Source organism: Myiozetetes cayanensis, unplaced genomic scaffold (assembly GCF_022539395.1).
Source record: "Myiozetetes cayanensis isolate MyiCay16 unplaced genomic scaffold, myiCay2020 scf2-11, whole genome shotgun sequence".
NCBI classification, from domain to species: Eukaryota; Metazoa; Chordata; class Aves; order Passeriformes; family Tyrannidae; genus Myiozetetes; species Myiozetetes cayanensis.
The window spans coordinates 35,895,985-35,922,391 of NW_026087411.1; the positions used below are offsets into that span (position 1 = coordinate 35,895,985).

General features: G+C 38.3%; 1 protein-coding gene across 1 annotated transcript in view; it reads left to right on the forward strand.

The window, feature by feature from the left end:
• The first annotated feature begins 13,746 nt into the window (after window positions 1-13,746).
• The window catches only part of AKT3 (AKT serine/threonine kinase 3), a 158,900-nt gene continuing 146,239 nt past the window's right edge, over window positions 13,747-26,407 (forward strand). The window contains exon 1 of the mRNA XM_050315210.1: window positions 13,747-14,129. The gene's annotated coding sequence lies outside the window, so the exon portion shown is untranslated. The remainder of the gene's footprint in view (window positions 14,130-26,407) is intronic.

Here is a 26,407-nt window from a genome sequence, read left to right on the forward strand (position 1 = left end):
CAATGGATGAAAAAATATTTATTTGAAGTCTGAATATTTAAACTCAAAACTAATAGGATCAGTAGTGGAACAGAGAACTTCGGTTTAAATATATACATATATTTAGATCACATTTAGATTCTACAGAGTACAAATGAGAAAGAAAGCAAATTGAGGGTAAGCACCCTCAGAAATGTAAAATATCATCCTCATAATTTAAAATATTTGGGAATTCATGGATATTGAATTCCTGGAAAACAAAGTTGCTGAGATTTGCCAGACAAGCTGAATAATCTAAAGTTCTTCCTGAGGCCTGAGCTATTAGTATGCTCATTATTAATAAACATTGTTGCTCTTCTTTTACATACATGCTCCAACATTTTTTAGCTTGGCAGTGGCTTAGTCAGAAGAAATGTAATAGAAGAAATGTCATGAGCACTTGTCCTGAAAATTGAGGCATTGCACTTATTTTCCATTCCCTTTTAGTACTGGTTTTTTATATGAAAGAATGGTGTAGTGAACTATTTTATTTTCAGATTTATTGTCCAAAGCTGCCTCATAACGTAAGCTAGGGATACCAGAGATTACATGTACACTCCTGTATAACAGTTCTGAACTGCAGGAGCTGATACTGTGAAAAAATAGTTCAAGTTTTGAACAAACTGTCTAACTTACTCAGTATATAATGTACATTTTCTGTAAATTATGGTGGTCTCTTTATGGAAATACACATAAAACATGTAACCAGCTCACATGCAGCCTTAATGAAGAGTCTAAGGACTGAATTTTAACACTGACTGAGCTGTCCATCTGCACTTCCATGTCATTCTCTGTACCACAGCTCAGAAAAAAAAAGGTCACGTTGCTCAGAAAAACTTGCTCTACTGATCCATTTATGTCTTTTTCATAGGTAACTAAATGGCATTCTTTTTAATCTACCTTTAATTTGAATTTTCTTGTCCACTAACATAATTAAAATGAATAACAATGTATAAATTAAACTTGTACTATACTACTCCATTACCTCAAATTTCAGGGAGAATTTATGACTAAAGCCTTCCTACCATAACCTCTGAGAGGCAATTTATTTACAATGCCTTCTTCAATTTTTACTGTTTTCTGCATTATATTGAGATCACACACAGAGAATGCATAGTTTTTAAACCACTGAAAATCAGGACGACTGAAGACAATGCAGTATGTCAATATTAAAGTGTCAGGAAATATTTGAAATCATGAAGTAATATGAAAATACTTCTACCAGAATTATAATTTAAGAAAAATAACAAACAAACAAATAGACAAACACAAACAACCACACAACTCACAAATCAGTGATGGACTTGTCACAAAAAAGAATCATTTTACAGGAGAAAAAAAGTACAAATAATATCTTTTCAAGTCTTTCTCGTTTAATTACTGTTTTGGACACCTGATTCAAGAGACTGTATAAAGAAAGAATTAATTTAATCAACAAGCAATTCTCAAGGTACTTCATCAAGAAGAGCAGTTAACAAACTGGAAAGACATTTCTGGCCTGGAAGACACAAGAGTTCAGTATCAGAGTAAGCATAATCACGCCAAAGTGCAATTTTAAAAGACCATTCATTATAATGGGAAACACAGAAAACAAGAATTACAAGACTTTCAAAAAACAGTGAAACAAACTTACATGATCTATTTAAAGAAAGGCTTCTTAAATATAGAATTTAATTAAGATACTAATAAAGACTACGCTGAAGACTTCTTGCAAGCATGCCTAAAGCAAGCACAGGAGTTTGAAACTGAATTTTAAGAGCATTCTTCTCATTGAATTTAGCGCTTGCAAAAAAATTTTACTGCCCTTGTGAGATCACCTTCTCCACTGCAGAAGGCGATGATCTTTATGAAGATCCTTATGAATTAGTACCACAAATGAAACATAGTTTGGTAAATGTATAGAGGTTCAAAAAGTACTCTGAGGTTCAAAAATGTGAACAAAATGAAACTCTATTATCCTCTTTGGGGACCTCTGTAGCTTCAGGAGCGTATCTCAGAGATAGGAGATGTACCCACCAAAAAATTGGTCTCTTTTCAGCCTTTCCCATCATTTCAGGAATACTTAGAAAAGGAAGTCTGGCAATCAGCAACTTCATCAACCACTTAACTGTGAAAGGGAGATATGGAATAAAATATTTGCAAAATCACCACAGAGAAGTGTTGAAATCCTATTGCAGATTTATTCATTTAATATGTCAGTGAATCTCCTATCCCAGCTGATTTTTTTAAATAAAGACTTGGACTTTGTGTTTGAAGGCTGAGAAATACTGTGCACAGATTATATTAAGATGATGCAATTCAGTCTCTTGGGTAGTAAGGTAAAGATTTAAATCAGTATTATTTGAGATTTAGAAGGCAAAGATCAGGTGTTGTATCTGTAGGTTTTTAGCGCCAGCAGTAACAGCTATATATACATCTACTTTTTGTTGTTTCCTGAAGAAATCTCTTAGGTAATGATAAACTTCCTTGTTTATAAAATAAAACAGATTTCCACTAGTAGATAAAAAGATGTTGAATGTTACTCATAAAGCTCGTGCTGCTCCACTCCAAAGGAATTAAGAATACTGTTACCAGATGTTGCATGTGGTCCCGTGTGCTGAAGCTGGGGAAAGTTATGTTTACACTTCATTTACTGTGAGAAACAAGATGCAGGGAAGACAATGGTATTTACAAGTATTAAGTGGCATGCTGAAGAGCTGTGCTGCTCTACTACTCTCTAAACCTGAGGGCAACAAATTTCTCAGGTTTTAGCCCAATTTCATGAGGGTACAAAGTTGTCTTATGCTGTCACTGTATCTTCATCTTCCAGTTCTTCCTAATAATTTTTGAATCATTACCCAATTCTGGTCAAATTTGACAGGGATATAGAAATCTCAAAGGTATTATGTTTCTACAAACATTGTGAAAATATGTAGTAAAGCAGGGAGGAGAAACAAATAAATGCTTCCTCACCCCCTCCGAGGACAAAAAGCTCTAAAAATTGAATCCAGTAATTATCTGTCCCATTCTGTTTCCAAGCTGAAAATGTATTTGTATCAACTTTACAATTTTTACAAGCTCATCTAAAGACCAGTTTAGTTCAAATTTAAGTCTTATGAAAACCCGCCTTCTCTCCTGTGGACCTGTACAAACACTGTTTATCATTATTCCCAGTTTTGTGACTTATTTCCATTCAATTGCTGCAAGATTTGAATTACTTTGGAGCACACATTTATTAAACATTTGTGAAGCATCTCACACACAGTGAGAAATTCTGAAAGGGATTAAGAATAAAAGGTTTATCACTTCTAACCTAGACAGACAGTGGTTTATTGTCAGGATAGGGCACTTCTCTAATATCAGCTTTTTCTCCTTCATCCTGAAAGAAACAAAGGACATAGAAATCCTCAGGGAATTCGCCTTCTAACTAGTAACACTAGTAACTAACTTACACTTCTAAATGTGCAGTTTAATGAAGAATGAAGATCTGAAATCCTTCTTTATCTTATTCTCATGATTATCTGTAACCTATAGCCAGGCTCAGGAGTTATAACAGTAATTCTTAATTACAGCCTTTTTGAAATAAACATAGCAATGCTTGTAAGAAAAAGGATAGTGGAAAAACTATGAATCTTCACCTCTACCCTATGCAGAACTAAGTTCAGGCCTTTAGTATGATTTTGAAAGTCTTCTAGCTTTGTTCACAACTGGAAAGTGGGAAATAAAAAGCTGTGGGAGTGGTAGGCTCATTTGTATAAAATTTACTTGCACAAATGAAGGATAGTGATGAGAAATGAAAACAATTCTATGAAGTTTCAACAGAACTAAGTGTATTTATTCTTCTGTTTTAAGATGAGCATAATATTCTAAAGCAGTACTATACAGTTCTTTAAATATACAGATATTTTTCAATTTCTGTAGGATTTTAAACTTTCTGATGAATAATTTATAATTAGCTATGATTAAAAAGTCACTCACAAACAGATAACCCCAATGAAAGAAATGGTACAGAGTGCTTTTTCAGTTCACAATATCTTTCCTTTTTGTGTGTTAAAAAGTAAAAAGATTTTACTATAATTACAATTCCATAGCAATGATTCATAAGGAGATATTATATTTGGAGCACCCACTGATAGCCATCCCTATTGGCTAGTAAAAGGAGTTAAATGTTTCATGTTAACTTGAAATTTCGATTTAAGACCGTGCCAAAAATTTTTTTTTTTCAGATCAAAAAGGGACAAAAGTGAAAATACTTCCAGAAATAAATGCTATGTAATAGAAAAATATCTACCATATGTGCATTTCAGATTTGTAGATCAAGTTACAAGGTTGGCAATCAGATTTTGACTCCTTAAATATTCTCTGAGTTCTAAATATAATCTTCTTCTGCTCTCCCCCCCCTTCTCCCCAAACTGTTGTGTAGCATTGCTGTGTGCAGTAAAGCGAGCTGTCTTGTTCAATTTGGAGAAGAGTGGATTCGGTTTGTAAAATGACATTTAATACTCCAGTACTCTCCTGTACTAGTGTAAAGCAAAGGGTAGAACAATATGATCTTTCCTAGAATTGATACATAACAAAGCATTCTCAGCCCCTTGAAGTTTTCATTAAAATTTGTGTAAGTCAAGTAGACACATAAGGATAATTCCTCTGATCATTTTCAGCCTGGTAACTAAGTAAATTCTTGCACTATCTTTATGCCCATCTGCCTCCCTGCCTGTCCTTTCTCTTCCAATAACTTTTTATCCATGTTAAACCTTCCAAAAAAGTTTCAAAGAGAGGGGAAAGTCTCAGAGAGAATAAACTACTAAAATTCTCCCTAAAACTGGTTACTGAGTGCAAGATTTCTCTATTGTTAGTGTTTTCCATAGAGCAAAGTCTGACATATTAACTAGAGGAATCAAGGTGGTCTTGGGCACATAGGAAGGACTTAATCTTTTCTTGAAGAGGTGAGATTTTAGGGATCTGCAAGGCAGTTGGTGTCAAGCAGTGTAACGATGTGGGAAATAGGGCAGAATTAATCTGTAAAGAATCACACTTCTTCGGTTCCACTACTCATGGACATCTTATTTTTTTTATTTGTACTTGTCCATGCTTAACAGCCAATATTTGTCTCCAGATCATGATACTGCTGTTCAAAGGAAAAAAACCAAATTGTTCCCAAGTTCAGGTTTTAGGACCAGAACAGATTACTGTGATCATCAATCTGGACTATTAAATTAATGCAAATCTCAGCATTTTCCTAATTTCTTTAGCAAGTCTATAATTTCAGGTGATCTGAAAAAGGATATTTAATTGTGATCTAAAGTAACAGAGAATTTAGCACTCATTACTTAAATTGTTCCAATTTAATATTATTTTAAAATTTAATATTCCTCACTGCTAAAGATGTACTTACATTTTTAGTTTGTCAGCTGTCAGTTTTCATTCACCAGATCTTCCAAGAGGCCTTTGCCTTTGTATAATGAATTATAAAGCACCCCATAGAGTACTCTCATTACTCTGCTGTAATTCATTACAAAGAAAAAAAACACTCTACATGGTAAAAAATATTAATTCTTCCTTTCTTAGAGAGATTAGACTCTTTCAATATCATCTTTCAATATAAAATAAGGTTTCAACATAATTTCAATAACGTTTAAAGCATTTTTAATTTTCTCAGCAGTTTTTAAAATGTGAGCATTGGCTGGACATAGTATTCTAGAACTGGTATTATTGATGTGGTAATAACCTACCCATCTAAAATTATTGAAATTAATACTACAATTTTACTAGCATTAATTCACCCTGAGCAGCTTATTGTGTTACTTTCATTTCAATACAAATGTCATATAAACAAATATGTTGTATTCTCAGTGGCCTCAGTGTAGATTCCCTGTTAAGGATATATTAAAACTATTTCAAAATTCCTTGCAGTTATTCTGGATAAAAATACTACTTTTTGAGAAGAGCTGAAGACTGGTTCTATGAAGATAGCATACTGACAGCTTACTAAAAAGTTCAGCCTTGAATCATCTATAATAATAGCTTTTTCTTGGTTTACAAGATGGAGAGATTATAGAACGAGGCAAGTTATAAATTCTTTACAATAGTAATAAGAATTCTTATCTGCTATTCTGAAAGGAGAATTGCCAAGAGTTTTTAACATAACAAACAACCAATAATGTTTTTGACAGAAGGAAGAGTTACAGAGATAACATAAATATCTAAATTCTCACCAGTAAATCCAAGCCCCACCTGAAGGAAAATATCACAAAACACATGCAAGCACACATGTAACAAAATGGGACAAGAAAATCAAATGCAGAGATTCACAGCGTCACCTCTGTCAAAGGAAGACCCCAGAAGAGGAGCTTCTTTTAAGCCATCATAAACTGACTGGAGAGACCTGTGAGTTCACTCACAATTTTTGAAGTCCACCAATACTGGCATGGATCACCCCTTTAAAAGCAACAGATAGGGCTTCAAAATGTATGCCTTAGCCTTAGTAAGTTGAGATCTTACTTTCCTGGTGCTATTTTGTTTTCATTCTACTTTGTTTATAAATGCAATTTTATCGTAATATTTTTCTTTGATAATTTTTTCCATTTCTGTGCTAAAATTTCCTAGATTTCCATTGGGTGGAGTTCTCCTGTTACCAAATTGGCATCTGGTTTATAAAACTGCTATAAAAATGAAGTCTAAAATAAATTAATTATTTGCCTACTGTCTAATCTAATAGAGAGCAAGCTACTACTCTACAGCACTGCATTTTAATAAATTTAATGAGAATTAATAATTTTAATGTTAACCTGAAATAAATCACTACATGAAACCCTGTCTGTTTAGAATGACAATGACTTTAAAAAACACAAAGAAGATATTACAATTTTCATATTTTACATGATAATGGGTTTAAAACAATGGGGGTGGGGGAGGGACGATTTTGTTAAAAAAATTAAATCCTTCCGTGGTTGAGTATATGCCATTATCAAAAAAGTTGAGGACATAATCTTGATCCAAGAGTGTCAGCAAGAAGTCAGATGATTAATTAGCTAGGAAAACAAAAGTAAATTCTTTTAAGAAGAAAATTTCGGTAACAGAATTATTAAGGAATTTTCTTAGGGCATTTAGATAATGAACATCTTTTCTAGAAAGTACACCACATTTGTGTTGCAGACATTATAATCTTAACCACCATTTTATAACATTTACCTAAAGTTTATTTTAAGAGAAGCTTTGTTTTTAACAATCATCTTAAATCCTAGTAAACTGAAGAATTAATTAGCAAGCACGGAGGATCAGCAAACTAATGCTTTAGTCTGTTAAACCATCTGCTCAGGAGCACCCTGCTCAAATCTTGGCATTAGGAGAGGATGGATGAATACTTTTGTCTCTTGCACTTAGTCACAACTTGCCATTCTTTGCTAATGCACATTTTTTTTCCTTTAGCTCACGGTAAATAAAGTAGTCGATAATTGATCAGATTTCTGTTATCATGAAGTTCTACTAAACAGATTGCTAACAAATTTGTCAGAAAATCCTTACTGTAGCCATTCCTCTTATTTCCAGATTCCTGTATGAATTCCACAGGCATGTATGAAGGGACAGATTCAGCATCATCCTTTGTTTTCTTTGCCTTGTACAAAGCAGGCCTATATTCAGTTAAACCAACCAAAGTAGTGTAAAGTAACTGAAGTCTTCAAGGCAATCTGTCCTTCATTTCTGAAGACTATTAATGAATGCTCCATTAATATTTTACTACCTCATTCTTTTTCATTATTAACAAGAACATACTTATCAGATCTACAGAGGTCCTTGTTATCGCAACCCCAATCTGTCTTCATTTTCTAAACTTTTGTGCTAATTCTTTGATTTCGTGTTACAGCTTAGTTTTCAGAAAGTGCAGGTACATTCTGATGCGTAATGGATCAAGGGTAGCATTTGGGAATGAGAATAGCCAACAGCCTAGTCTAGTGGAATACTTTCTTTGTTGACACTAAAACTATTTAGTTGTACTTCAGCTACTCTTACAGATTGAAAAGATGGAGGGCTCTCAGCTACAAGCAACATGGTTGATACAGTAGGAAGCTGTCCAGCAAATCACACTGTGAAGTCTGCATGGTAGCAAGGGGCACCCAAAGGTGTTCCAAGCAACACACTAGAAGTGGAAGGTACGCTGTACCACTGATAACTTGATTATTTGCTAAAGACAGAGAAATAGTCTAAATAACGGCAAAGATCCGGACTGAACCTGGCAATAGATGGCTTCCTCTCCCTCCTTTAACAGCCAGCTTTCTCCTGAGTTGTTTCTTCCTAACTCTTCAGGCAGCCTTAAAGCTGTGAGCCCCTAAGGACCACATGGGGAAAGTGTTCGTAGTCACAAAACCTCCAAAGAGAAGACATTTGTTTAAAATCCTGTTCTTCTCTCTGTTTAGTTTTATACTCCTTGGTTTTGCTCACGCATTATAGACTTGACCCTCCTAACTTGCTTCAATCAGCATTTTCTCATTGACTTCAATTAAGTGAGACCAGGACACAGGTAAGGTTCTGTGTGAGAAATCACTGTATTCTAGTAATTGCAGAATTTTATTCAAAGACATATTTTATCTGTGTTGATGAAATTAAAATAGGATAGGAAGAGGGAGAAAAAAGCTCAGGCGGAAAGGCTGGCATTTTAATTTTTTTCGGGTTGCTTCTGTAGTAGATTGACCTCCCTCAGATAAATCTGTGCACCATGGAAACTATTTTCTCACCGAGGAAAAATTTCCAAGTTCAGCTGAAGGCCTATACATCAAGTTAAGCATATAGCTAAACTGTGCAACTGTGTAATCTTACTGCCCTCTTCCCATCCTTTCCTCCCGTTGTTTGTCATCCTTACTGTCATATCTGGTTTCAAAGCAGGTTAAGGTCACTGCAGTAGGGTGTGTGCCTTTCGCAGTGTTTGTAGACCTCCAGTGCGTGGGCGTATGGGAAAGAAGGAGAAGGAAAACACTTTCTTAGGTCTTTGGAGGATAAATAATAAGGCAATAATAACACACTGTAAAATAAATGCAATCAACTGATATTTAAACAGTCTTTTATCTAAAGTCTCTGCTGTGTTCAGCATAATTATAGAGCTGCTCAGGCAAATATATGTGGACAGAATGATTTCTTTATTGCTACCCTGCTTTACTGTGTATTCACCGATAGCCTACCACTTGCAGGTTTAAAATAATAAGAATAGGATGAGTCTCTATATATGTCTATATGGGTTCATCAGCGGTTACTTTTTGTAAGCACTGATGAACTGGGACCATCTGAGGAAAGGAGAACTTTCTGTATCCAGACAATTTTGTGTAAGAGACAGCCAGCAACGAGGGTCAGCCCAGCCAACCACTGGGACTGCTGCTGAAGCAGTTTCACGGAACTGGTGACGTAGCAAAACAGCCTGCAGAGGCCAGATCGAGAGTCCAGGTTTTTTTCTTAACTCTTTATGTATTAGAAATAAATAAATTACTCTCTGTTTTTTTTTTTACCCAAATAAATCACACACGTCTGGGGACATGCAATGGAATATTGCCCTCTGAGACAGCCTCAGAGGCAGAAATTACAAAAATAAATGAACTGACACTCCAAGAGAGTAAAGAAAAAGAAGAAAAAAATTAAAGCAGAAAAGTTGCTTAGAAGTGAATGTAACAGAAAGGAAAAAGAGATATACACTTTAAAATCCAACTGACCTCAGGTAAGTTCTGTTTCCTCCTAGTGTCCAGTGGATTGCAACATCCCCTGCCCGTGTTTTTCCTACATCTTATTTGAATTCTGCAGCTTTACAATGAGCTGTTTCTTTTTGTGAGAAATCCAGTTGTCATGAGAGAACTACAATACAGATGTGAGTGGTTAAAGTCCTGAAGCATCTGAGTACCTACAGCAGTACAGAGAACCCAGAGTCAGAGCTCAACGCAAGCTGGACAGGCTCACCCTTTGTAGTTGCTGAACTTTAGCTAACTAATTAGATGTGTTTCAGTTTTTTAAGAGTTATACATATATGTAACAAATAAGCCACAACTTTTGCAGGCAACACCTTAACTTCACCATAAAAAAATACATAGTATGGATTTTAAGCATCATTTTATGTAAAGCAAATTTCAGTGCTCTCCTATCAGTTAGTTTCCACTGATATTTGTGTGTGCTTTTCAAACAAGAGCAAGGTAGACAATAATAGAGATTGTCATCTAACCCACTGTCATCCTTTTATTTTCTTTTTTTTTTTTTAATTAAAATGCTACACTTCAATGTTTAGGAGCTTTTTGTTAATTTGTTTTTGTTTGCTTTTTGTTTGTTTGTTTGTTTGTTTGTTTTTAAAATGCATTCTTACATGGAAGCAAAATTATTAGATGATGGGAAACAAGGAATGGAATTAAACAGAAGGCAACGTAAACCATAGAGGTAGAGAAAACTGGTGATTCTGCAAGCAGAATCTTCTCTCCTATTTAATGATTTGTTTTCAGGATGTATATCTCTGTAATCTTAGATCATATCACTTTGGTAGTGATAACACTTAACAATATGTTAAGTGAAAAAAGAGGTGCATCTTTTATTGCCTCAGAATGGATAGGATTTATAGAGAGATTATCTGCAGGTTTTTGCTTTTGTTTCTGTTGAAATGATTACAAGCGATGTTATAAAAGTTTATCAACCCATATAGATGACAATGAATGGGTATTATTTGTTTTGTTTCATGACTGTATATGGAACATATTAATGTCAGAGATACCCCTTTTCTCCTGAATTTACATGCAGACCTATTCTTCTCATGTGAACTGCAATACTTTGTTCATTAGCATATGCTGTTAATATGTTCATTAAATTCATGTCACATTGTAATTAATCTGAAAATTATGTCATTTCTGCAGAACCTACAACCTCATTATGTTCACAGTATGTATATCACAGCCATTTTATTTCTGAAAGAGGTATGCCTCAATTTGGTTATTAATCAAGGGGTCATTTCTGCCCAATTTGCAGTGATTAACTCTTTAAAAGAAATCATTTTGAAGCCTTGGAGCATGATAGCAAGGAAAAAAATTATTATATGCTATACAGAGAAAAAAATATTGCATAGGAGCACTTATTTATTTAGTGCATTTAATGATCCCTACAAAAAGTATTTGGTTAGATTCAGCACACCAGGGCCAATATATAAAGCTGAGCAGGATCAAAAACTTAGGAGTAGCTAGAAACTGTGAATTTCCAAAAAGAGCATTGATATTTGATTTACAAGAAGTAAGATGCTAATGAATCTGTTTCAAAGTCATACTGAGTAAAAAAATTATTTGCCCATGAATAGTTGTCCATATTATATAGACAGATCAAAATTGTACTAATCAGGTATTGCTGAAAAATACTAGTATAATCTCCACATCAGTATGATAGATTTCAGCCCACTGTTTCACTTTCAGCAATTTGTAACAAAATAAAAGACTATCTCTCCTCATAGGTAAATGTTATCCACTCTAATATTTTTTTTTACCACTCTCCAAGGTTTTTTCTCCTCTTAAAATGTAAGTGAATGTGTGTTTAGATCTGATTTTCCAGGTTGATTTACACCAATTATCTATTTTTAAATGTAAGCAGACTTATTGTCATCATAAAGAAAATATTTATAGGTGGTTTTTGAAAATTTGGAGAAATCAACTACGGTGACCAACCATACAAATGTAATCTTTTAATAAGAAATTTGAAACTGTTAGTGGTAGGGATTAACATATAGCAGGAATGTAACACAAATTCCTGACCTGACTGATATCAAATACCAGGAGTTTCTCTGGGCCCGGATTTCACACTCAGCATTTGGCACCTGAAGAGTTGATTGGCAGTCTATCAGCTACTGCCCATGCAGATTTCATGCTGCCTCAGGTTCTGAGCCCTTTGGAGGAATTGCAGCAGACAGAAGGCACGTTCCAAGTACTACGCCTTTAGTTTTTCAGGAGCAGCATACCAGCAACGATCAAAGGAGACATTAGGGAATAAACATATTTAAATAATTGATACCATGGCTCTCTGTGAATATTGGTAGTTAATAAGAGACTCACTTTACTAAAGTGTTTCTGAGAAAGAGGAAGACTGAATGGTAAATTCTGGGAAAGGAAGTAATGCTTGGCAAGGTCCTTTTAACTTCTTTTTCAAAATGATGCATTAATCAAATACATTATAAATTTTGCTTTTCTTCAGAATTAGGGAAACAGAGAGCTTAGGCTGCAGCCTGGTAGTAAGAAAAGTGTGGCAAACAAACTTCGTAGTTCTAAGAGGAAACTCAGCATATTTATGAATGGGATTATTGGTGTGGTTGCTTGCCACAGCAGGGAAAGGATTCACTGCCCCCCAAGGCAAATTTCCAGTCCTGTGCCAACTCATATGATTATTCAGATTCTCAAAAAAGTCTCTTTGAAGCCCTGTAGTGGCACAGGAAACAGGAGGTCTGATATTTCAAACAATATAAGGAAGGAAAATTTTAAAAATAAAGATGGGGTACATGCTAAAGAAACATGTTTTATTTTTTAAATGTAATTTTGATGAAAGAATGGCTATTTCTATAAAAAATTCTGCGCTGATGAAACAGAGCAAAGAGTTATATTTCAAGCAATTAAAAATATGTTTGCCTTTTGCAGTAACAGCCTCTGACACAAGTCAGTGTGAACTGCATATATAATAGCCGCATTTACACAGCAAATTAATCTGTGCGTATTATTCAAACCATGACTGATAGAAGACATATTTCTGTGCACTAAGCTCCTGTACATACCCACATACACACAGCCGCTTAGCTGTGACACAAAGCGCCGAGGGCACCGAACCTGCGAGCCTCCGACACCGGTTAGGGCAGCAGGACCAGGCTCGGCGACGGCTGTGGCGAGGCACAGCAGGCCAGGGATTCCCGGCCTGCGCAGCCCCACAGGCACCGCTGCCGAGCCGGGAGAACGCCGTGCTCAGCACTCTGCAACACTGCTGGCCCTGCTGACACCAGCTCGGCTCCGACAGTGCCTGCGGCCACGGGAAATGTCAGTCGGGAGCGGATGAACGGTGGTGTACAGTTCTTTAGATGTTTATTTACCCGCTGGGATAAGGCGAAGCCTGCAGACAATTTAGCAATACTGAGGCTGGTGTACCCACTAAACACTTCAACGAAGGATGAATTACGGCTTCCCGCGGCGTAACTGGTAGTTCTGTTCCTGGAGGAGTCTGCAGAGCCCAGTGGACCACTCCGGGTACCAGGGCAAGCTCATGGAGGGGGGCTGTGTAACTGCAGAGTGCAGAACAAAGGGAACAAACCCCGGGACACGCACACGGGGCTGGCGAGGGGCCGCGATGCCGAAAGGAAAAACCCAGGAGCGGTGCGTCGCAGCGCCCGGTGCCGGCGGACGCCGCTGCCTTGCTGCCTGCCTGCATCCATCCATCCTCCCGCTCCCACTCGCGGCCCGGCGGCGGGACGGGACACGCCGCTCGGCTCAGCTCGGCTCCCGCCCCTGCCTGCCCGCCGGGCGGGCGGGCTGCCTCGCCTTCCCCGTCCTCCCTCCTCCCTCCGCCGCTCCCTCCTCCCTCCCTCCCTCCCTCCCTCGCTGCCTGCCGCCGCCCCCACCCTCACCTCAGCCGCCCCCTCTGTCTGGCTCCCCCGCGCTGTCTGGCGGCCCCCGTGCCCGCCGCGCTTCTCGCGAGAGCCGGGGATGCCGCCGCCGCCGCCGCCGCCGCGGAGGGGGAGACACTCGGGGGGAGCCGGTGACGTCGGGAGTTTTCCTGAAAGTCAATAACGAGCCCGGCGGAGGCGGCGGGAGGAGCCGAGAGCGGGGCCCGGGCGGCTCCGGGGTGAGTGCGCCGGGGGGGAGCCGCCGCCGCCGCCGCCCTCCTGACCCCGCGCATCGATGCTGCGGCCGCGCTGCCCGCCCGGGCGCCTCCCTGCGTAGCGGGGCGCGCAGCTCCATGTAGCCGCCGCCGCCGCCAGCGCCCTGGGGCCGGAGCCGCCTCCTCCCGCCTCCGCGGAGACACCGGCCGTCAGGGACCGCCGAGCCCGGCGGGGGGACAGGGGAGGAGGCAGCGGCGCCCTCCCTCCCCTTCTCCCCCCGAAGCTGCCGCCGCCCTCGAGCTCCGCAGCAGCGCCCGCGGCGCCGCCGCCTCTGCAGGTACGGGGCGGGAGGGGCCGGGCGGCGGTGGGGGCGCTCGGGCGGCGGCGGGGGCGCTCGGGGCTGGGGGATGCAGGGCGGCGGCGCGGCGGGCCGGGGCGGCGGGAGCGCGGGGCGGGGGCGCCCGTGGCCTAGCGCCGGCGGCGGGGCGGGAAGCGGGGCGGAGGGGCGGGGGTCGCCCGGCGGCGGCGCGGGGCCGGGGTGGGGAAGGGCGGGGCAGGGGCGTTCCGGCGGGAGCGGTTATGTAACGGGGAGGGGTGGGGGGGTGGTGGCGGGGCCGGGGCAGGGTGCGCGCCCGGGGGGCGCGGGATGCGCGGGGTCGTTCCCACGCGGCGGCGGCGGTGGCTGCCGCCCCTCCCCGCCTGCCCCCGCTCCGCGTCCGTGCGGCGGGTGCCGGTGCCGGGAGTAGCGCGGGATTTATCCGTTGGGAACTTCTGTGCGTGAGCGTGTGCGTGCGTGTGTGTTGCCGCGCGTGTGCCCGCGCTGCCCCTGCGCTAAGAATAGCACCGCGCCCGGCGGGCCGCCGGTGGCAGCGCCTCGCACAAGGGCTGATGATGATGATGCTGATGCTGCTGCTGCTGCCGCCGGCGGCTCCGGCTGCAAGTAAACAAACCGGCCCCCCGCCCGCCCCCGCCCGCCCCGGCCATCATGGAGGCCGCGGCCCGCATGCGAAAGTTGATGCGCAGCCGGCTGCCCCGGGCGACCGGCGGCTCCGCCGGGCCGTGTCGGGCCGGGTCTGCGGCAGGGTCTGCCCGGGCGGGGTCCCGGCAGGTGCTGCCGCGGGGCGGGAGCGCCGCACGCTCCTGCGCGCACCCCTCCCGAAGGTGCGGGGACGCGCCGGGGCTGCCTGTGCGCCACCCCCCCCTCCGCCGGAACGATGCGGGAGCGCCGCGGGGTCTGTCTGGCGGGAGGTCAGCGCGGCGCCCCGCGGGAACGAGAGCGCAGTGCTATATATTGTAGTTTAAATGCAAATGATCGTGATGTAACGAGCAGTACCGGGCTCATAGGCTGTGGGGCTGCTCTGTATGGGCACCACTTAGTTTACTTCTGGATGGGAATCCAAGAGGCATGAAATAGCCAGGACTGTTTCTTTCACGTTCTCCCATGATACGTTATTTAAAACATGAAAAAAAGAAATCTTGTTTTCTTGCGGCTGAAAAGCATAAACAATTTATCTCTCTTGACCTTTATTCTAGTTTCCTTTTTTTCTTTAATGTAGTTGTTAGTTGACTGGCTCCTTGTAATATATCTACATCATCTCATCATTTTTATGAAAACATGTCCCAGACTTGATTCGCTTAACCTCTGTTTAAGAGTTTTATTACAAAAATTATGATGTGCCTGTTACCTGCACAGCCAACTTTTTTCAGTACTGAAGAAACACTCAGCAGTCACTTAACTTATGACAAGTAACATTTTAAACATGATCTCCTGTTTCTGCCGGCTTCTCCATAGGCTAGTTCTGGCTGTTCTGCGTAGGAATATTGAAAGACTGTACATGAGATAGGGAAGGAACCTTATTTTGACTTTTGAAGGAAGTGTACTACTTAAGAAGATTCTGTTTGTAGGGCTGTTTTTTTGTTTGTTTGTTTGTTTTTTGTTGTTTGTTTGTTTTTGGTGGTTTTTTTGGGGGGGCAGAAACCTATAAGTTGACCCCAATATCTTTAATTGGATTGGATTGCTAATTATAGTCCATGTGGATATATTTTGGTTGGATGCAGCCAGAAAGTCAAGTTCAAATAAGGGCCAAAGAAAAACTTCAGAGATAAGAAAATGTCTCTGTTTCCTAGAAGGCTGCACATAATATTTGAATAACTCATGGTTTTTATCTACTGTGAGTGCATGGTGTGTGTGTATACACAGATAATATTAGCAAGACTGTCTTATTTTAGACAGTTTATTCTATGATGTATTACTACTTACTCTAACTAGGTTGAATGGATTCGGTAGCCTCCTTGGTTTCATAAATAGGTTCACAAAAAGCAGTATTTCAGTGTCTTGCTCTGTCACTTGTTCTTCATTTTGGGGCATTAATATGCACTAGAAATTGTTGACTTTTTGACACTGTAACAAGTGCCTTCTGAAAGAGAAAATACTTTGGTGTGTTTTTTTTTTTAACCTTAACCCCAAACCACTTACTAGAGCTCTGCAATTGTTTGTAACCCAAGCTTCTGTTTGCAAGATGCTACTCAGAAACCATATCTTGACTTCCTACTACAGTTTGAAATAACATGTGTCTGAAGTTTGTATAATAACTGAAAGATCCTTCAGGCTACTTGGAGTTTGTGTAACACCAGCTGATCGTGTATTCTTTCACTTTCTGGGTACACATTTTCCCAGTTTAAAGAGACTTATTGAATAATAATTTCTGTACCCACAAAGTATTATTTGCTAAATAACTTTGAAATACTCAATTGTTTTGGAAGGTATGAACCATTACTAGAACAGTCAGTGTTGAAATACATTTGAAATGTCTGTGCTTAGTGTGAGGATGACACAGTTTCTTGTAACTGTGTAGTTACAGTTTCATTTTGTGCTGTTAATGCAACAGGTGTGGTGGACTTGGTAACATGGTAGCCTGGCTTTCCTTCAGGTTTTGTAACAGAGACTCAATGTTCTTTGGCATCTTTTATGGCTTGGGCATGTGTTAATCCACATTGGAGAGTGGAAAGACATGGATATACACTGAGTGAAACCTTTGTTGTACTGTATTTCCATTTTGATGTGGATAATGCATAAATGAATTGTTTTGCTATGAAAGTAATGCACCATACTGTAACTGAAGGCTTTGTAGGGGTTTTAGTTGTGTATCTAACAAAAGCCCTCTATTCTCTTTTTTCCAACTAATAAAGTAAACATTCTGTTCAAAATATGCACTATACTCCCCTTGCAAACCACAGTAGGAATTCAAAAATAAGGAAATAGGTAAATGTGTGCAGTCATAAGTTTCGTTTAAGGTTAAAAGGCTGCTTTTATTTTCAGTATTTGTATGAAATTTACAACCCACTTCTTGTGTAAATACTGTCTTACATAATAAAAAAATGCCAATTTAAGTGGCCTTTAAAATTATTGTAGAATATTAGATTAGTCTGTGTCATCTTGAATTCTATTTCGTTAGGATATACCTAATAAGAATACCATGGAAGGGACAGGGGATACATTCTAGCACAGCATGTAGTTCAGGGAGTTTTGCATTGCTTGGGAGGAAAGGTGTGTTTTCAGTGAGAATCTTGCTTATTCATCAATACTTTTCCTCTTTGAAGAAGAGACTTCCTAGGAGCACATGGTCTCCTTGGTAAATAGATGTGTTGCACTAGTTACTCTTCTTTGGAACAAGTTGGTGTGGTGTAACAAAGATTACTTTCTAAAGATAAGTTATACAATAACTGGAAAAGCGGATTCAAAGTGTTTAAAAAATATTCTGTTAAAGATAGATACCCCCACCCCCAAAAAAACCCCCAAAACTAAAACCCAGCAAACCAAAAAACCTCAACCCAACACAAAAAACTACCAGCAAATAATCCAACATTGAATATGAATATTAACTTTTTAGTGTTTTACCTAGCATTAAAAAAAAAAAAAATCTTTAAAATTTGGGTTTATATGCTTATTTTGACTGGTTATGAACTATATATTGGGTTTATATGCTTATTTTGACTAGTTATATGAACAACATTCTGGGCTACTTATATGAAGAGAATTTATAAATGAAACTTATTTAGAAAATAATTAGTATGTGCTTAATAAAAAGACTGCAAAAAAATGCAAGGGTGTAGTGAGTGATTATGGCATTTTTGTCCTTGTTCCACATCAGTGTTAAGTGGGGACGTTCAGGTAGCTTGGATTCACGCCATGGATTTTAAACAGATTATTTTTGCTTTTATTATTAAAGATGCTCAGGTGCAGTAGGAAGCTGTGGCAAAGTTAGTGTTTCCAAAAAAATCCCCCAAGGTTTAATAACATTAGATATTACTTTCAAGGAGAGTAAGCACTTTTGGCTTGTATGTGAAAGTACTTACTTTTGCTCACTTTAAATGTTCCTTTGATTTTTGATACTATTTTTGTCAACACTTGTTATGTTTAGGTTAAATAAATTAATGCATGTTGAATCCATCTCAACCAATCCTCTTTTTCCATGTATTTGTATGTGAGTGTCTAAGAGTGAGTCATACTGATCAAACATGGCATTAAGAATACGTTGTCGCCCTGTGACATTTTTCTTTGTAATATCCTGACTAAAGAACAGTAACGATTTTTAAATTCTCTTAAAAATGCAGCTGGGACCTCAATATTTCATGTGCATGTTTGAATTACTTGACAACATGGTTTGCCAGACTTTCCTGCCTTGTCCATGTGGTAAAGTTGTTTGAGTGCCTGCTATAGCAGCACCAGAGATTAAGAGCCTGTTTCAGCTTTACTGAGATCAATGAAGGTCTGACCATTGCCTTTTTGTAGCTCTGGAATGGTAGTGTATAACAGTCAAAACCTTCTTGTACAGCTGGTTTAACACCACAGAATTAATACATTGTTTCTCAGTTGAGTCCCAGCAATCTTGCAAACAGGTTTCTACCAGCACACGTTTATTTTCTTCTCTAAGCATTTAGTGTCCTTCTTGAGATATGCAATTGGTGCAGCTTGCCTCATGAAATTATTTTTATTGATATTATTATATCCTTTCCTAAATGTATTGACACACTTTGAGACAGAGAATTAAGGTTGTATGTGTTTCATGTAATTTATCTTTCCATGTAACATTTGCAAAAGACCTTCAGTCTAGTGAGCTCTGCATCTGTGTATAAGCAACAGTATACCCTTGAAAAATACACAATCTTCATTTAAGGTTGTAGAGAATTCCTTCTGTCCTTAGGAAATTCAGATGTCCAGTTGATGAGAATAGTGCTTTTTGAAGGTGAACAAGAAAGTCCAGAGGTTTTAGGTTAGAAATTGATTATGTTCTAGTCATGTTGCAGTGTCAGAATTTGACAGTTAGGATGTTCAGCAATGTTTGATTGCTCTGTAGGAAGAAATCACAAAGTTCATTCCTGTTGTTGCAAGACAATTCAGGATTTGATTTGTTCAATGTAGAGATAATAAATAAAATCTACCGTGTAAGAGTTTAAAAGAAAACTGCTTGGTAGACAAGTCATTGAACTTTTCTCATCTTCTATGTTAATGGTTTGAGAACGCTTTTTTCTCGGTACTTTCTTGTTACTCATAGCACTTGACATATTTCTGGTATTTATTCAGTGTACTTGGTGTTTTGTACACAATATGAAGTTTTGCTTCAGAAAAGTTACTATCATAGAAATAATTAAATATGTGAGTTTAGTGAAACTTTGTTTTGTATCTCTTGGAAGATACATTTTAAAATCCTTTATTTCAGAATGAGTAGGACTTTCCAGGTTCTTTGAACTTTTGAAAATTAGGTTACTTTTTTTTTTTTTAAATGAGGTTTTTAGATATCAAAACTCAATTTTAGTTTGTTTTTAAAAATGTGGAACTTAAGTTTAATTTTTCTTTACTTCTTGACTAATTTTGAAACTATATTTTTAAAGGGCATAGGAACTTTGTTTAAAAAAGATGAGAATGAGTATTCCTACATTAATCCTTGGCAGGTTAAACTTATTACATGTATTTTGAAGGGTTGAGTGGAGTAACATTGTCATAGTTGTGACACTCAGCTCAGCTAATACTTGATTTGACTTCCTCTAAGTCTCAAGACTCCCAGGCTCATTGTCTTAGTAACTTTTTTTGATGCATAATTTTAGCCCTCCTCTCTTGAAATGCATTTTTTCGTTAATTTTTCTACTTGAAATGTATTGTTTGGTTAAATTTCAGACATGTACTTTAGTAAGTTTTATCACTGCTTATGTCTGCTTTTTGGCTATTGTTTCATGTGATTAGAGGAGACAGAAAGGATTTAAAGCATTTTTGTCAATAAACACAAGGCAAAACAATGGGTTGTTAATGTTTCACGTGGGATTCTAAAGAAACAATTTAGTTACATTTAGAAACTTCCTTTATACCTTGGTAAACAAAGGCAAGGGTGGCTTTGTTCACCTTATTTAATTATACCTTTGCCCCTTAAAATAACTTGCTTTGTCATTATAATAGGAAACGAAATACAGAATGATAGTTTCTTCCCTGATAAACTTACTCAGATGCAGAATCTAAATAAAACATCTCACTTGTATATTAATATTTCAGTGTGCCTGTAGTCTTCTAACTAGGCTTATTTGAGAATATATTAGTTATGTGCAGCGTTTTGGCATACTGAAAGTGAAAATAGAACACTGAAAATATTGAGCATACACGTAAGCATACTTTAAAAAGAGCTATTTATCATTTATAAACTATGTTGTTTTTCCTTACCACAAGATGTAGGCAAGGCCATTTTCATATTATACTCCTCAGTATTCCAAATCAAAACTTATGAAATAAAATTTTTAGGAGTAAGTTTTTGATACCAATATTCTTAAAGATAATGAGTCTTCTAGTATGAAATATAGTTTAAAAGGTATTTGCAATGCCAACATGGACATATCTTGGAAATTTTTATATTATTTTAAAATCTGTAAAGTGTCTACTTAATAATCCCCTTTTTTGTTTCTCTGTCTTGTCAAATTAGTTAATCCTTTTTTTTTTGTTGGTTCAGTATTGTGGTTTTTTTTTTACTTGTTTATTTTTTAAAACTTTTTAATTGGCTCTAATAAGTTGGACAAATACTACTGGCTTAGAGGTTTCTTTTTCTCAGTCTAAACAGTGGTAGTATTTAAATCAGTCAGTATAACTAGAATTCCATAGGTAGTTTGTAAAAGTCTGTATAAATACTATATACTTTTTAGATAAAGCACTCACCTAAATGTGATTCTTTCATTAACAATATGGTCTACTTTGATTTAGCATGTTTTGTAGAAATCTCTGCAACATAGTCTTTTGTGTAATTTTTGATGATGTGCAATATATCCTCTAATTGTGTGGCCTGACTTCTAGATAACAGCTTTGCTAGGGGAAGAGGATATGCATGCATTTTTCATATAAATAAAACCTGGATCGCAGCTTCCATTCCTAAAGACAGTTCTGTTTTTAGTTTAGAACCTTTTCTTTTTGAATTTCTGTGTGACTGCAACCAGCATTGGAAACAGTTACAGCCTGCTCGGTTGTTTTGGAGGATTCAAACTTAAATTTGAAAACATCTCTTAAGAGCTTGATCTGCTACAAAAAAAAAAAAAAAAAGCCCCCAAAGCAAGGAAACAAATGCTTGTGTGATGAAAGCTACTAGAGGATGACTGAGAACTTTTTTTTTTTGTTGTTGTTGATGTGTGTTTTGTGGGTGCATGCACAGAATTTTTCAGTTAACTTTCTGAGAAATAAGGAGATAGGGATGATGAAATTTGGCTCTGCCTACATGGGGGACCAAAGAATCCCAGTGAGTCAGGCAAAGTGAATCAGAAAGATTCACTTGCTGATTTTCCCCAAACATTTTACTAAACAAATGATTACTTGTAAAAAGGGAAAATGGTAGTTTTCTTATATATTAAGAGAACAAGGTTGGATGATTCATTTTGTTGATAATGGTACAAGAAGTTATGGGGATCATTTCTGAAACCACTGAAACTGATCCTGTTGGTGTACTCTGTGGTAACTTGAGTTTGTAAATGTGAGAGTATCTGTTTTTTCTCAGCTCCAAAATTGTTGAAAGTAGAAGCCTGTGTTTATGAAAGTTCTTACAACAGAGACCTGAATCATACAATTTACACTGAATTCATGGGTGCTGTCTTCTTTACTCATCTGTCTCTTGTCGTGGGGGAAATGGGAAGATGCCCAGATTCCAAGGGAGTGTTGTCTGTTCTTATGAATCTCAGTGACAATTCCCTTGCACATACTGGTTGTTGAGTGTAGACCTGAACCACAGATTTTAGTTCTTTTGTTTGGAAGGGATTTCCTTCCTTCTAACCATCTACAATGTTTGTGTAGGTACCTGACTGCTGTGATGGGCATGAGAGCCTCCTTGAATTTTAAAGCAGAAGTTGAGGAAAAGCTGTCTTCCTACTGAATGGTCCATTGCTCATTTTAATTGTTGATCTTATAGTTCCGATATGGTAGCGTCATGAAGCGAGTTGGTTCTTCTCCATATTGCTCTTATTCTTTAAGTGCAGGATGAAAACTGAGGTGGTGTTGGAGAGTTTTTACCACAGCTTGGGAAAACTGTGAGCCTTAGCTGAGGGATCTGGAACTCTGTTGCATGTAATAGTTTCTGCTTAATCTTTGGTCAGAAAGTTGCCTTTGCAGCCTCTACAACTAGAAACTTTTAAGTATACTACTAGCTCTTTAGAAATGGGCTGACTTGTTTTATTTAACACTATAGAAGTGGCCTAATAACTTCCTAAAGCAGAAAGGGAAAGTTTTACATTTTTTATGAGATTAAAAAAACCCCCAAACCAGCAGGTGTATGCATAGAATCATAGAATCTCTTAGGTTGGAAAAGACCCTTAAGATTGAGTCCAACCATTATCCTAACACTACCAAGTCCACCACTAAACTGTGTCCCTAAATTCTTCACATCACTGGCTGTAATGGAGTAAATTTTTACACCTGCATCAGTGCAGACGGTAGATTGTTGTATGTATTATGCATATACATGATTGTCTGATACTGTCTGCAGAATACATACAATATACTGTTGGAAAAGTGTCTTCCATCCAAGTTCTGTCTGATAACCTGCAGGATAACAAAAAACGATCCAACTTGTTCTTTAGTTGCTGGAAGATATAAAAATCCAAAGGAAGTTCTTCCCTGTAGGAAACATCTGTAATGCAAAATGTGTTCAACTTCAGTTCTTATATATTTTTTCCCCTGTTTCGCTGGGTTCATCCTATAAAATAGTAAGGTAAACTGTAAAAATTACTACATACCAGCTGCTGAAACTTGAAGTGCATTGGGAGAGCAGAGTTGATTGCTAACTAGTATTTAAATTCCATGCCAGATGTGCAGAATAAACATTACTTCTTGAAGTATTTAAACTATAGTTGAAATACTATTTTCTTGTGAGAGTTCTTGTTCCATGTGTTTCAGACAACTTCTTTACATTTATACGAATTATTTAGTACATCTTCAAGAAAGGTTTCTGTATGACTTTTTCTTTAAGGTCAGTTATTGTCATGATAAGTAATTCTTAAAATTCTGCTCTTCTGGAGCTTTACTGAGTGACTTTCAGAGTAAAGGAGTACAGCTTTTAGAAAGCCTCAAAGGAATTTATTAAGGGATAATATGACAGATGCTCGCAAATGGCTTCTTGAAAGTGTAGTGTGAACGTAGAACCTTTATTTTCATTAGTCCTTTAGTTCTTTGATTTATCTCCTTTAGCTTCCTATGTAATTCAGCTTGACTTTTAATTACCCACGAATGGAGCAATCAGTACAACCATAAAACTTGATAATTCTAAAGTTGTTTCTGGTAATATTGTGAAACTGAATAGGAGATAATGTAGTTAATTTTGTCACCATATATATATGATTTTTGTACTTTGGGGGATTTTGTTCAAAATTCAGTAAAGTAGTGTATGTGATGGGTGGCATGCAAGTCTACAGACATACACACTGGAGGTTGGTGGGACACTAACATGAAAATCATGTCATAGAACAAATTTTCATTGTGTAACACTAAATCAGTGGGTAAATAGAGAGCTTCAAACCTAAATTCATTAAAACGGTGTATCTACTGAAATCATGAACTGATTGATCAGTATGTTTACGTGAATGATCAGTATGTGGGCAGACGATTATTGCTCCTTAGTACAGAGGTTAATTTCTTATTTCTGTGTCTCTACCAATAACGATAAATTATTTCACTTTTTACAGGTGCACACCAAAATTGAAAAGGACATTAAATTTGCCAAAAGGGTAAAACATAGTGCAGCATATACCAGCCCATGTGTCTTTATAGCTGGAAGAAGAAAATTCAATTGTGTTCACTGCTCTAAGAATGCAGTGAAAGTTTTGTAGAAAACTGAACTTAAGCTGGGTATTTGGAAACTGATGTGCCTACGCTTCCTTCACAGAACAGCTGCTCCTAGGTCACAGTTGTTTGACACCCACCTCTGGGTTTTGTAAAGATTTATGTGTTTGTAATAAGAGCTGATACTGTGCTGCAGTGATCCAGAACAGCAAAACAGCAGCCTGCTTTCAGGCACATGTCTTAATCTGTCAGATCTCTTTTCATGCACAGCTGATAGACTTGCTTATCTTGTCTGAAGCATGCAAACAAAAGTTCTGATAACATATGAACCAGAAATTAACTCTCACACTAGTAAGGTGAAGGATGTGGAAATGTATGCTCTGGTTATTTCTGCATATAATATGATGTTTTAACAGCTAAAGTTAAGTCAGATCAATTACCATCAGTAAAGCAGTTTCATGTCCTTCCAAAAACTTGTAAATAACATTTTCTTTTAACTCTTATGAAAGCTTAAACAGTATTTAAGTCTTAAGGGATGATGTGGTTGCATGGACCCAGGTGTCCGGTGTCCTTCTAGAGGCAACAGGGTATGATGCCAGTGCAAAAGGTTGTGTGTCACCTGCACAGGTCTTACTGTCATATCTGCCAGTGCCATTGGGGTGCCTTAGAGACACTGTAGTCAATGCTACTTAAACTTTGCAGTATTAACGAGTTTAGCATTGTGGTTTTTACTTTTATGCAGCTGAAATATTGTGTGTTTAAAACAACAGTTCAGTGAAAGCAGGACTGAAATGGACATGCAAGTGTTTCTGTAAGGTCAGGTTGTACTGTATTTTTTTGTTGCATACCACTTGAAAAAAATACTCATACCAAGTTTTATTTTGCATACTACAGCATCCATACAGAAGTAGCCTTCCATCTAGCTGCTGTGTGGTGCAAATACACATTCTTCAAATCATAAATAAGAAATAACCTGCATGTCAATAATGGTTCAATTTTTAGCTTGTAATTGATAGCTTTAAAACAGCTTATTTGCCAGTCCTTTCTTCATTAGTTTGTTGCACAGATAGCTTCTAACACGGACAGATTTGTTTCTATTGTGTTTACATTTGTTGGTCAGTCTACTAAATGGATATGTATGGGCTGCATTTCATAACACTGAACTTGTGTATAGGTCTGTGCTGGCACTGTGCACATGCATGCTCCTGTGTATGCAGCTGTAGAAGGGTGTTCCTCTACTATTAGAAAAGTCCCATTTTTTGTTTTCCCACCCTTTTCTGGATGAGCATAATTTGAGTGCTTCTGTTTGTTTTGAAGGATGGAGGGGAAAGGCAGTTTGCTGCCAAAAGGAAACCTCTCCTGCCCTCTGGCATCTCTTCCTACTTGATTTTAGTGCTATTTATCTCTTCTTCACAGCTGTTAGGTACTCTGGGAATGTGGTGGTCAAAAGAGAGAGTTGTGGCTTCTGAGCATGGTATGTCCTGTTCCAGGACTAACTTCCCTTCTGTGTCCTGCAAGCTGAGCTTTGTAGGGGAAAGAGCACTCCTGTCACTGCTTAGCTTAAAGCTTTGAGAGAATGTGTGCTCCTTCTTTTCATAAGCTAAACATCGGTTTGTTTTTTTTCTAGCTTGTGTACTTGGAGATTATGATGATTTTTAAAAAACTCCTGTAAGTTAAGGATTTGTATTGGCTATAAGGAAGTGATACTGGAAGTAGGAAGAATGTTGCAATTCTGTAGTCTTTACCTTCCTTTTTTTTTTTTTTTTAATAAAGCATTAAAAAACCTAATTACATGGTTGGCAAACTGGTTACTACGTTTTTTTAACAATTAAGAAAATAGCTGTTTCCATAATAGTTAAAACTTTGGTTTTAAACTTCTTTACAGGACTTTTCTTTCCACTTTCTTGCACTCTTGATATGATCAATGTACCCATAATAAAGGATCCACTTGTCCATTGCATAGATTCTGACAAATGTTGGAATGGGTAAAGCTCCTGTATGTTCAGAGTTGGAGCTGTGGATCAGAACCAGCAGCCTTTAATATAAGAGCATCCTGTGCATTAGCAGGAGTGAATTCTGTTGTGCACATTTTATAAAAGTACTGTACGACTTAAAATTTAACACATTCTGCTGCTTTTTAGTATTGCAGTGTTTGTGGAAAATGTGCTGTAAGACTAAAAACATGATTCTGTTATATGGTTAATTAAAAAAAAGGCAGATTTTTAATGTGAGCTCAGTCAGTGAAATACATCAACAAAGACTTTTTTTGTTGGCTGTCAAGTGAGAAAAACAGAAAAGACTTAAATGCTTTCTCTAATATT